Source organism: Arvicanthis niloticus, chromosome 1 (assembly GCF_011762505.2).
Source record: "Arvicanthis niloticus isolate mArvNil1 chromosome 1, mArvNil1.pat.X, whole genome shotgun sequence".
Lineage (NCBI taxonomy): Eukaryota > Metazoa > Chordata > Mammalia > Rodentia > Muridae > Arvicanthis > Arvicanthis niloticus.
In genome coordinates, this window is record NC_047658.1 from 5,574,081 (window position 1) to 5,586,687 (window position 12,607).

The window sequence follows — 12,607 nt, forward strand, 5'->3', positions numbered from 1 at the left end:
GGTGAGAAAGTAATGAATATTTTAAAAAAATAAACAAAAACAAGAACTGGGGTCAGAAGATCTTGCACAAGCTATGTCTTATGACCAAGAAGCTTATTAAGAAGACAGCATCTTATCTTATATGTAGTCTTTTCTGAACAGAAAAATGGGCCAGGGTCAACAAAAGCTATCACAAAATGAGATAGAGTCATTAGAAAGTAATCAGGCACTGTTGCACAAGAGGAGCACGGGTTATCTCAAGGACATCAAAGACTGAGCACACAATGGCCCTGGGACTGACAAATACAACCCCTTAGGACAGAAATCAGGATTGAAGGCTTCAGCTCCCTTCACAGACCTGGCCGGCAGGCCATCACTGGCTCTGCCAAGCACATTCCTTGTTTAGAGAAGGAACTGTGTTTCTTCTCCATACATCATGTCTCAGGAAAAACCTCCTGTGGTCCCATCCCTCCACATAAAGCAAGACAAAAGCAACAATCTTTCGATTTCAGTACACATCTTTCAATAATAACTCTCAATGTAATGGTCTCAATCCCCCCAATCCAAAATAACAAAGAACATCACAATATGCAAAAGGACTTGTAATTTTGCTCTATAAGAAACACGTCACTGTCAAAGACAGGAGGTAGCTTAGATTGAAAGGCTGGGAAAGGTACTCCGAGCAAATGGAACTGGTAAATAGGCAGGCATGGCTAGTAGATGTTGGGAGGCTCCAAATTCCAGCTCTTTGGGATCCAAACTCCTCTTCTGGTGTCTATTGGCACCTGCACACACATTGTGAATACAAACAAAGATACGTGTGCACACTCAAATAAAAACTAATTAAGTCCTTTTTAACTGGATATTTTATTTATTTACATTTCAAATGTTATCCCCTTTCCCAGTTTCCCCTCTGCAAACCCCCTATCCCATTCCCCCTTACCCTGCTTCAATGAGGGTGCTCCCCCATCAACTCACCCACTCTTGCCTAGCCCTAGCATTCCTCTACACTGGGGCATGAAGGCATCACAGGACCAAGGTCCTCCCTTCCCATTGATGCCAGATAAGGCCCCTTCAGCTCCTTCAGACCTTCCCCTAACTCCTCCATTGGGGTCTCTGTGCTCAGTCCAATGGTTGGCTTCGAGTATCTGCATCTGTATTGGTCAGGATCTGGCAGAGCATCTCAGGAGACAGCTGTATCAGGTTCCTGTCAGCAAGTACTTCTTGGCATCCTCAATAGTATCTGGGTTTGGTGTCTGCCCGTAAGATGGAGCCCCAGGTGGGGCAGTCTTTGCATGGCCTTTTCTTCAGTCTCTGTTCCACTCTTTGTCCCTATATTTGCTTTAGACGGGAACAATTTTGGGTTAAAATTTTGGAGATGGGTGGGTGGCTCAACCCAGGGGCTATGCCTAACCTCTGGATATGGTCTCCACAGGTTCTCCCTTTTCTTTGTGGGATATTTCAGCTAATGTCATCCCTATGGGATCCTGGGAGGCTCTTGCTTTCCTGGCATCTGGGACTTTCTGGTTGCTACCCCCAGTTCCCCATCCCCCATTGCTACACACTTCTGCTCTATTTCCTGACCCTTTGTGCCTCTCCTTCATCTCCTGCCACACCTGACCTGCCCACCTTTTTCCTCTCTCCCTCTTCTATTCCTCCCAAGACCCTCCCACCCTCTACTTCTTCTACTTGATTATTTTGTCTCTCCTTCTAAGTAGGACTGAAGCATCCACTCTTTGGTTGCCCTCCTTCTTGAGCTTCATGTGGTCCATGATTTGTATCACGGGCGTTCCATGCTCTTTGCCTAATACCCACTTATCAGTGAGTATATACCAGATGTGTTCTTTTGTGACTGAGTTCTCTTACTCAGGATGATTTTTTTTTAGATCCATTCATCTGCATCTGAATTTCATGAAGCCATTCTCTTTAATAACTGAGTAGTATAGCATTGTATAAATGTACATTTTCTATATCCATTCATCTGTTGAGGGACCTCTGGGTTCTTTCCAGCTTCTGGCTATTATAAATATGACTGCTATGAACACAGTGGAGCATGTGTCCCTATTACATGTTGAAACATCTTCTGGGTATATGCCCAGGAGTGGTATAGGTAGTACTATGTCCAATTTTCTGAGGAACCACCATACTGATTTTGACAGTAGTTGTGCCAGCTAGCAATCCCACCAGTAATGGAGAAATTTTCCTCTTTCTCCACATCTTCTCCAGCATCTGCTGTTGCCTGGGTTTTTGATCTTAGCCATTATGCCTGTATGCAGCCAAATGCTAGGTCCTGTTTACATATCTAGGCTGTTAGTCTATGTCTTTTTATTAAGGAATTGAATCCATTGGTATTAAGAGATGTTAAGGAATAGTGATTGTTGCTTCCTGTTATTTTTGCTAGACATGGACTTATGTTCTTTGTGGCTATCTTCTTTTGGGTTTATTGAAAGAAGATTACTTTCTTGCTTTTTTAGAGTGTAGTTTCCCTCCTTGTGTTGGAGTTTTCCATCTATCATTCTTTGTAGGGCTGGATTTGTGGAAAGATATTGTGTAAACTTGGTTTTGTCATGGAATATCTTGCTGTCTCCATCTATAGTGATTGAGAGTTTTGATGAGTGTAGTAGTCTGGGCTGGCATTTGTGTTCTCTTAGGGTCTGCATGACTTCTGCCCAGGATCTTCTAGCTTTCCTAGTCTCTGTTGAGAAGTCTGGTGTAATTCTGATAGGTCTGCCTTTATATGTTACTTGACCTTTTTCCCTTACAGCTTTTAATATTCTTTCTTTGTTTTGTGCATTTGGTGTTTTGACTGTTATGTGAATGGGAGGAATTTCTTTTCTGGTCCAATCTATTTGGAATTCCATAGGCTTCTTGTGTTTATGGACATCTCCTTCTTTAGGTTAGGAAAGTTTTCTTCTATAATTTTGTTGAAGATATTTACTGGCCCTTTAAGTTGGGAATCTTCACTCTCTTCTATACCTATTCTCCTTAGGTTTGACCTTCTCGTTGTGTCCTGGATTTCCTGGGTGTTTTGGGTTAGGAGCTTTTTTCATTTTTCATTTTCTTTGACTGTTGTGTCAATGTTTTCTATGGTATCTTCTGCACCTAATTCCTTCACCTGTTTGGTTGTGTTTTCCTGTAATTCTTTAAGGGACTTTTGTGTTTTCTCTTTAAGGACTTCTACTTGTTTATCTTCTATCTCTTGTGTTCTGTTGGTGATACTTGCATCTATGACTCCTGACCTCTTTCCTATGTTTACTATCTCCAGGGTTGTCTCCCTTTGTGATTTCTTTATTGTTTCTCTTTTCATTTCTGTTCCTGGATAGTTTTGTTCAATTCCTTCACCTGTTTGGTTGTGTTTTCCTGTAATTCTTTAAGGAACTTTTGTGTTTCCTCTTTAAGGGCTTCTACTTGTTTATCTGTGTTCTCCTGTATTTTCTAAGGGAGTTATTTATATCCTTCTTAAAGTCCTCTATCACCATTGTGAGATGTGATTTTAAATCAGAGTCTTGCTTTTCCAGTGTGTTGGGGTATCTAAGGCTTGTTGTGGTGTAAAAACTGGGTTCTGATGATGCAAAGTAGCCATGGTTTCTGTTACTTATGTGTGGGGAGCCAATAGAAGGCGGCTGTCATTTTTGTAGCCATCTTGAGCCATATACCCTGACAAGAGACTTGTTTACAACAGCCTACAACAGCTGGACACACTCTGATAACATCGTGTTTTAGATACCCAGGATTTTCCCTTGGATGTGTGAGACTTAAAGGTGTGAGACTTAAAGGCGTGACTTAAAGGTGTGATTCAGAGACAAGACTTAAAGGCGTGACTTAGAAGGGAGACATAAAAGGCAAGAGGCGGACAGAAGAAGGTAACTTGGAAAAAGCACTTAGAAGGGCACTCAGAAGAAGTAACTTGGAACTGGGAAAGAGACTAGCAACTTAGAACTAGGACTGGGAACTAGGGACTTGGAGAAAAGAAGAGAGACTGAAGAATAAACAGGATTGAATCACACTCTGTCTGATCTCCATTCTTTGAGTCCGTCCTCACTCTCTCTCTTGCTGAACCCTGATCCGTGGACTGGAGCAGCCTGGGGCAGTGCAGGCTCTAACAATTTAGCCCCGAAGGCTTTTGGCAGTGCGGGTCCCAACATTGATAGAGAAGTCAGCGACATTTTGAACCCCAAACGTGGGGCAGTGCGGCTCTCGACACTTATGTTCTTGCCTTTGCCTCTAGCCATCTGGTTATCTCTGCTATTATCTGGTCTTGCTGTCTCAGACTGTGGCTTGTTCCTCCTGTAAGCCTGTGTGGCAGTATTCCTGGGAGATCAGTTCTCTCTGGAAGAATTTGGGTATGGAGAGCTGCAGCACAGGGTCAGTTCTGTGGTGCAGACAGAAACTGGAAGGATCCTGTCCCCAGCTGTTCCTTGGCTCCTATGTCCTTATGGCTCTGGGTGAGTCCATCTTGGGCTAGGTATTTGAGCAGAAGTGGTGATCTTACCTATGCTCTGAGGTGTGTCAGCACTCCTGGGAGACCAGCTCTCTCCTGTTGGGATTCGGGTATGGAGAGCTGTAGTACATGGTCAGCTCCAGGGCCAGGACATAGTATTTTTAATAACTAATCTCAAGTTTCAACTTTGAGAAGGCTTTAAATCATCTTGGGGAAGAGACTTGGTGATACTGATAAATTTCCTTGATTAGATTTGTTGAGTAGAAAAACCCACCCATCTAAGCTTCATCATTCTCCAAGAATGAGTCAGTCTGTAGTCCAACTCCCCAACAATGATCAGTTGTGAATGCAAGTCCAAGGATTCAGTAGTTTCTCACTGCCACAAGGCAAGCAGGCAAAGAAGAACTAAGTCTTTTTAAAATATCATGCAGCATGAGAATTTCACTCCACCTGTAGCCACCATCTTCCCTCGCTTTCTGAGGACCTGCACTGAGCCTGGTCACTCCTGAGGCTGCCCTGGACAGCTAGGAAATTGAATCAACACCAATGCCCAACAAATAAAAACAGTGGACAGTGAAAACTTGTCCAATCCAGCTGGACAATCCTGTGGAACCCTTAAACCCTGTGGAGAGGACTGAGATGCACAAGAAAATAAGGAGGCACAGCAAGTCAAGAAGTCTGATCAAGTTGGCAAAATTTTTATTGTTCACACAGATTATATACTCTGAAAACAGGATATGGAGAGGGGTAAAAAAGGAAAGAGGGCTTTGCAGGTGGAGGAAGTTAGCTGCACCTGTGGGGTCTAACTAAGTTATTCTTACAAAGCCTTGCCATTACCAGGGGTTCTAAAATCATCTACCTAGCACAATGTTGGCTAAATCTAGAGATCAGGAGGAAGGGTTACTAAGGTGGGTTGCTATGAGGCCTTGTTTGAAGTTCTGAGAACTGACAAGTGAATCCTGGAAGGTAAGAAGAAAGAAGAATAGTAAATAGGAGAGCCAAGACTGAGTGTTTGCCAAGAGTAAGGCCTTGCCATGGCTTCCCACAAAAACTGGTTCCTTTACACAACGAATTTTTTTTTTTTTTTTTTTTTTTGCATTTCTGAGACTTTATTTGACATTCAGCGGGTTAGTTCTCATCTACATTGATGGTCTGTAGATTTTTCAATATGGTAACAGGCATGTCAGTTACCAGTGTGTAGGGTTTGTTTGGTGAATTTTCATCCTCATTACATTTTCTGGGACAAAGGTACTCACATGTAATATGGACCATTTTTTTATTCCTTTGGCCCAGATGGCTTTATTGAGACTGGTATCAATGCACACATCTGGAGCCTCCATCTCCTTCATGGCAAATTTCTGGATTTCTTTGAGTACCCAAGGGACACGCTTCTTGAAGCCCACTCCATGGGTGTGCTTGTGAATGTTGATAGTCTCAGGTCACAACCTCGTTGATGGCAGAAAGGCCCTTCCCCTTCCCATCACCCTTTGTGGGAGCCTTTCTGCCCAGCTCAGGTTGAAAAGTATGGGTGCAGGGGATTGTGGGAAGAAAAGTCCCACAATGGAATTCTATTAACACTAAAAGGTAAAATTGTGGGATCATCAGGAAAATAAATGGAACTGGAAAACAGACTTAGTGAGGTAGCACAGAATCAGAATGACAAATGCTATACATGGATCACAGATTTGAAGTTTTGAATTTCTGTGTTTAAATTGGGATGTGTATCTGTTAAGTCTAGGAAGCAAGAAAGGAATCACCAAGAGAGTTGAAGTCTCAATGGGAATAGTATATAGACAGAAATAGATGTCATATGGAAATAGACTGTGGAAATACCAGGGGTGGAAGGAGAGAGTAAATGGAGGAAAGACTGAAGAAGGAACATCCAAAATGATTAGTGTGTGATAGAAACCTACTAACCAAAAACATATTTTTAAAAATGCAGTTAAATGAAGCTACCTTTCATACATGAGCAACAAGACTCCTAGGTTTAGTTTTAATTTGTTTTTTAACCAAAATTTTGTACCCATGAGTTGTTGGCTTAGAAGTTCCCAGTGATTTCCAAAACAATGCAGCCTATTGTTCTTGGCTGCCCACTAGAGCTAGACACTAATACTCTATTGCTGGGGACAATGCACACTGGTGGCAAGACTTAGAGAAATCAACCTCAAGCAGCCCAGGAAACTCTCTACTTTATGTCTAGCCATCACAGTGTCAGAAGGTTCTATGCAGAGAGAGATGGCATCGATGGTCCTGCCCAGTGCTGAACCCTGTGTGCTACAACTCTAGCCTGCCAGGAAAAAAAAATGTGCCCACTGGTGCAATAGTGGCATGGCAGTTATGGGAGTTACCAATCACTTTCCACTCATTTTTGAGCCTTGCTCCTTAAGACAGATTCTATGTCTAGTACTATAAACCTGGTCAAAAGACTAAGTCTGAGGATCTCATAAGCTGGGGGTGGGAAACTACTGTTGTTTTCCTAAATGTTCATGTTATCATACTGCCTTCTAAACATGTATATTTTTACTCATTGGTTCAAGCTTCTCTGAACCTTGATCAGACAGCCTTCCTTTGTGTTGTGGGTATCCATTAATGCAGAGATTCATAACTAGTAAGGTGCTGAAAGTAAGTGACTACTGTATGCTCAGTCAGAGATGGGTCATCGGCATCTCAACTGATAGGTCAGATAGATAGGTCACTGGTATCAGCCTCTGAACACACAAGGTTCAGGGAACATTGTAGAATGGAGTTGAAAGGATGATGGAGCCAAAGATAGGAAAGAAAGCTTGAAATACTGTGTTCCAGATCTGACATGGTCATTGCACCTATGAACTCATGGTTACCTGCATAAAACTTGCACAAGATGAATCCCATCAACATTCTAGCATAAATGGAAGAAGAGCTCCTGAGGCCTGACACCTAGCTATGGAACTATAGGCAGTTAATGGCTACTAAGGAAGAGTCAGCCACCTTTTTATGGTGGGGGTAAGGGTTACCTATACCCTAGTGATTATATATATAATCATATAATTATATATATATATATATATTACGGTTTCATTGCTGTGAAGGGACAACATGACCAAGGTAACTCTTATTCTAAAGAAAAAAGTATTTATTTCAGTCTGGCTTACAGTTTCAGAGGTTTAGTCCATTACCATCATGGTGGGAAGCAAAGCAGAGTACAGGAAGACATGGTGCTAGAAGACCCAAGAGTTCTACATCTTGATCCAAAGAGAGCCAAGAGGAAACTGTCTTTGAACTGGGGGGAGCCTGTGCACAAAAGGCCTCAAAGCTCACCTAGACAAAGACATACTTCCTCCAACAAGGCCACACTTCCTCCAATAAGGTCACACGACCTAATAGTGCCATTCCCCCTGACTAAGAGTTCAAACACATGAATTTATGGAGGCCAATCCTATTCAAACCACTATATTCCACTCCCTAGCCAGCATAGGTTTGTAGCCATAATGTGGTGCAAAATGCATTTAGTCCAACTTCCAAATTCCCCATAGTCTACACTGTTTCAGCAATGTTTAAAAGTCCAAAGTTCAAAGTCTCGTCTGTGATTCGTGAAATCTCTTCATTGTAATTCCCTGTACAATCAAAATAAAAAAAAAAAAAAAACAGATTGCATACTTCCAACATCACAACATATACATTGCTATTCCAAAATGTAGGGTAAGAGCATAGTGAGGAAATACTTGATCAAAGCACTACCAAAAACCAGGTAGGTAAAATCAGAATTCTGCATCTCCATGTCTGGTCCAACTCCTTTCAACTTTTGTTGACTGCAATACAGTTCTTCCTCTTAACTGGTTCTACTCCCTGTTAGCAGCTTTCCTTGGGACTGTCTTAGGGTTTACATTGCTGTGAAGAGACACTATCTATGACCAAGATAACTCTTATAAAGAACAATATTTAATTGGGCCTGACTTATAGGTTCAGAGGTTCAGCCCATTATTATCAAGGCAAGAAGCATGGCAGTGTCCAGGCAGGCATGGTTCTAGAGAAGGAGCTGAGAATTCTATATCCTGTTCCAAAGGCAAACAGGAGAAGACTATCTCCAGGGAGCGAGAAGGAAGGTCTCAAAGCCCACCCCCTCAGTGACACATTTCCTCCAACAAGGCCTAATAGTGCCACTCCCTGGGCCAAGCATATTCAATCCCCCCACAGCAGGTATGTCATGGCTCTGGTATCTTGGGGTCTCCAAGGCAACTTCAACTTCACAGCTTCTTGTTCCAGTGTCTGAAATCTACTCATGATCTTCCGGGATCTTCCAAAAGGCTTCGGTTACATCTCCAGCTCTGCTCTCTGGAGCAGTCCAGAATGTGGATGACTCCACTCTACTGCTGCTGTTCTTGGTGATTATCCCATGATACTGGCATCTCCAAAACACTGTGGTCTTCTACTGCAACTAGACTTTACCAATAGTCTCTCATAGACTCCCTTCATGGTGCCAAGCCTCAACTTCTTTGCATGACCCCTTCAGTCCTAGGCTGTCAACTGACACTGAGACTGCACCTTCACCAATGGCCTTTCCTGGACTCTCACAGTGCCAAGCTTCAGCTGCTCTCCATGACCCCTTCATGCCTTCAAAAGAATCACCTGGGTGATTCTTAAACATTACCAAGTACAGCTGACAACATGAAGTCTATCTCTGGAACATAGCTTCTTTGTGCTCTCAGAAAACACTTCCCAGAAGATTTCACCTCAGTGATGCTGATCTCTGCTTAATCACTGCTAATTTCTTAGCTCCAGCTAACCAGCATCAATTGTCCCAGTAACCCCTTCTATTCTTGATTCTAAAGCCAGACCCACATGACAAAAACTGCTGAGTCCTGCTGCTTGCTGGGACTAGAACATGCTTCCTCCCCCTTGTTCTACTGCATCTTCACCAGACTTTCTTCACTGCCTAAGATAGATTGACATTGAACTTAGAGATCAGTGGGCTCCAGATATAGTCAAGTTGGCAACTGAGAATAGTCCTCTTAGTTAGGCCTCAGGGTTTGCAGCCTTGTTGTCTTAACTTTAATATTTATTTTAATTCACAAAATGTTTTAAATTTTTATATTATTTATTTATGCATATTCATGTGTCTGTGCATGTGCCCAAAAGATGAAAGAGGTGTCAGTTCCCTGAAGCTGGAGCTTGATGGCTGCTGGGGGCACAGGAGTCATTTTCTTTAGGAGTATGGCAACTGGTTGTTTCTCCATGTTCCAGTGGATGATTCCATATCCCTGTGAATTTAGGCAGTGTGCCCTTCCCCAGCCTTAAGCAGGCCTGAAGGATCTTGCTTACCACAGTAGACCAAACAATAGGACCCAAGAGGCTTTGGCAGCCTACAGTCTGCTACAGGAGCTGAGAAGAATAGACTGCCTGCTGAGCTTGCCTTGAGTTACCTCCAGTTGTGATCCCCTCACCCATGCTGGCTGAAGAGACTAGAGTTCTGGTGGTGGGGGTGGGGCTTTCCCCTTTATATTTGAAAGCAGAATATTAAACATTGGCCTTTGATCAGAATATGCTGTCTTGGCCCCATGTTTTCTCTCACCCTCCATTCCCTTTTCATTCCCAGCCTTCTTTTCAGGTGAACCCAGTTATCCGTGGCTGCAGGCAGATACAGGGCAGCATGGATTGAGCACAGTATGGACATACTATTTACTAACAAGTCATAAGTAAATAGTATAAAAGGAGATACAAAGTTAGAAGGGAGAAGTAAAAAGACTCCTGGGGGGAAGTTGAGAGACACAAGATGGATTGTGATGACTATTCTCAGTTGCCAACTTGACTATATCTGGAGCCCACTGAGTCACACTGGTATTACCCATGTGCTCAGGTGTATTGCTGTGGTTTGAATAGCTTCATATGTTTGAGTACTTGGCCATAAAGAGTGATACTATTAGTGAGGGGTAGACATGATCAAGATACATTGTATAATGCATAAAATTTTCCAAGAATGAATGAAAATAATTTTTAAATGCCTGATGCAGCACAGTAAGAAGTATGTAGGGTTTTGGGGGGGGTGCCTCATATCTGTAATTATCTCTCTCATCCCAGGAAAATCCAAAATATTGAATTCTATTTAGATCCATAATAGCATTCTTCAACATTCCTACTTGTTCTAAGATCTAAGTTCAGGTGATTATTCATGAAGCCTGTCTCTGTTAGTCAACCATTAACAGCCATCACACCATCCAACATTTCAAATACTGGAGTTGATATCATAACCAGTTTTTGGATATTTCCTCTTCCACTATTGCAGGCTTTGATTGGAGCCTGTCTGCTTGTGGATCAGCCCATACTACTCCTCTTTCTTTCAACTTCCACAATGTTGTCACAGGCTACATTTGGACACAAAACTGCACAGTGAAGCAATTGTATTATCAGGACCAAAAGCCATCCCTCCATCCCAGGGAATATAAAGGCAAATGTCTAGATATCAATATCTTCCTGTCTCCCCTGATACCACAGTGTACACAGAAGTCTCTTTTTAGTGGCTATGTTGGCCTGCCCAAGAATCATGATCTTGATGTCTGTTTGGAAAAGGAAATGATGCCTCCAGGATCCTCTTTGCTCTCAATTGACAATTAGATGCAGCTGAATATGGGGAAACTGTACAACTGCTTTATGAAGGTACCACCAGGCAGGGAGATGGGTGGAGTGAGATGGGTGTGAAAATCTGCCCATTTTGGCTGAGTATTTGTAGGAGAGAATTGATTGACATGGATCTATAAAGGCTGCAGCTGGGACAACAGAATGTGAAGGCATGTGGCCAGGTACATGATGGCCTTGGATTCCAAAACCCTGATTGACTCTTGGCTGACCTGTCTGGTTGTCCTGTAATTGTCACATACCAGTTGATTGCTTTCTAGCCTCCCCTCTGTCTCTGGCCTATTTTAGGATTTTTGTATGCCTGCTTTCTCTCTGATCATTCCTGCTTGAATATAAGAAGCTATTTGGGGTAAGACTTCTATTTTGAGTAGAGATTAAATAAAGTTTAAGTTCACAAGACCTCCCTGGGGATTGACATCCTACTTGACAGCAAGAGACATGTAGGTGGGTAACTGACATTCTGGTTGGCAAGTTAAGACATGAATGTTAGGCAAGGCAAGTCCCCCACCACTTTTGAATGCCCCAACCATTAGGAGCAAGATAACTGTATAACAAAGATATTTTCCTAAGGAAGTCCCCTATCTCTAATTCTAATTGGGGGAATAACTTGGCACAGATGTTTGTGAATTTCAGGCTTAAAAGCTCTGTAAGATCCTGGCTCAGGTTACAATCAGCTTCTGAGTCTGGTTTGCGGCACTGATCTCTCAGTTCTGGGACAAATGCTCAATAAACTATTTCTGTCTAACTGAGATTGGTGTTTGTGTGGATTGTGTTTGTGTGGATTGTGGGAACTGCTGCATCATATCCCACTGAATATCTCTTCTTTCTGGTGCCTTGCCATCTCTCAGCAACTCTTAAGATTCTAAGAGAGCTGTGTTCGCTCTTCAGACAGACTTCTTGGGATATCTGCTAGAAAACATTCTAAAAGATCTGTGTCAGATATTTTAGTAAATCCTATTAGAAAAAAAATTTAAGCTCTCAAAAATTCTTTAAAAGCTGTGTCTGCCCTGCATGGGTTTCTGACTAAAATCAGAAATCTTGTTAGAAAAAAATTCTTGAAGAGCGGGTTTTGCTCTACCGTGTTCTACAGAACAGAAGCAATGAGGCCAAGTAACGATGGGATGAAATCTACGAGACTGTGAGCCAAAATAAGTTTTTTTTTTTTCTGGTACTTTGTCAAAGTGATAGAAAGATAATGATGATTTGGGGGCCCTCCCTGATAGATTCTGGAGTGCTGGAAGGGCTTCTCAATCCTCTCAGAAGGGCAGCCATAGGTCCTTGACTCACTTTCTAATTCTCCTGTCCATAAGATTTTAACACAACTTTGACCTAATAGGCAATGATGTACCAAACATTAGACCCACATGCTTTCAAATTAAAACATCCCATGAGAAGCATGACAGAGGGAAGTTATGAAGTACTTCATTATGAAGAGAAGTCTGGGCAGGAACCTGGAAGTAGGCATTTAAGCAGAGACCACAAAGAATGCCTGCTTACTGGCTTGTGTCTCTGGCTTACTCAGCTTGGTTTTGTATATAACTCAGAGCCACCTGCCCATAGATAGTACTGCCCATATGA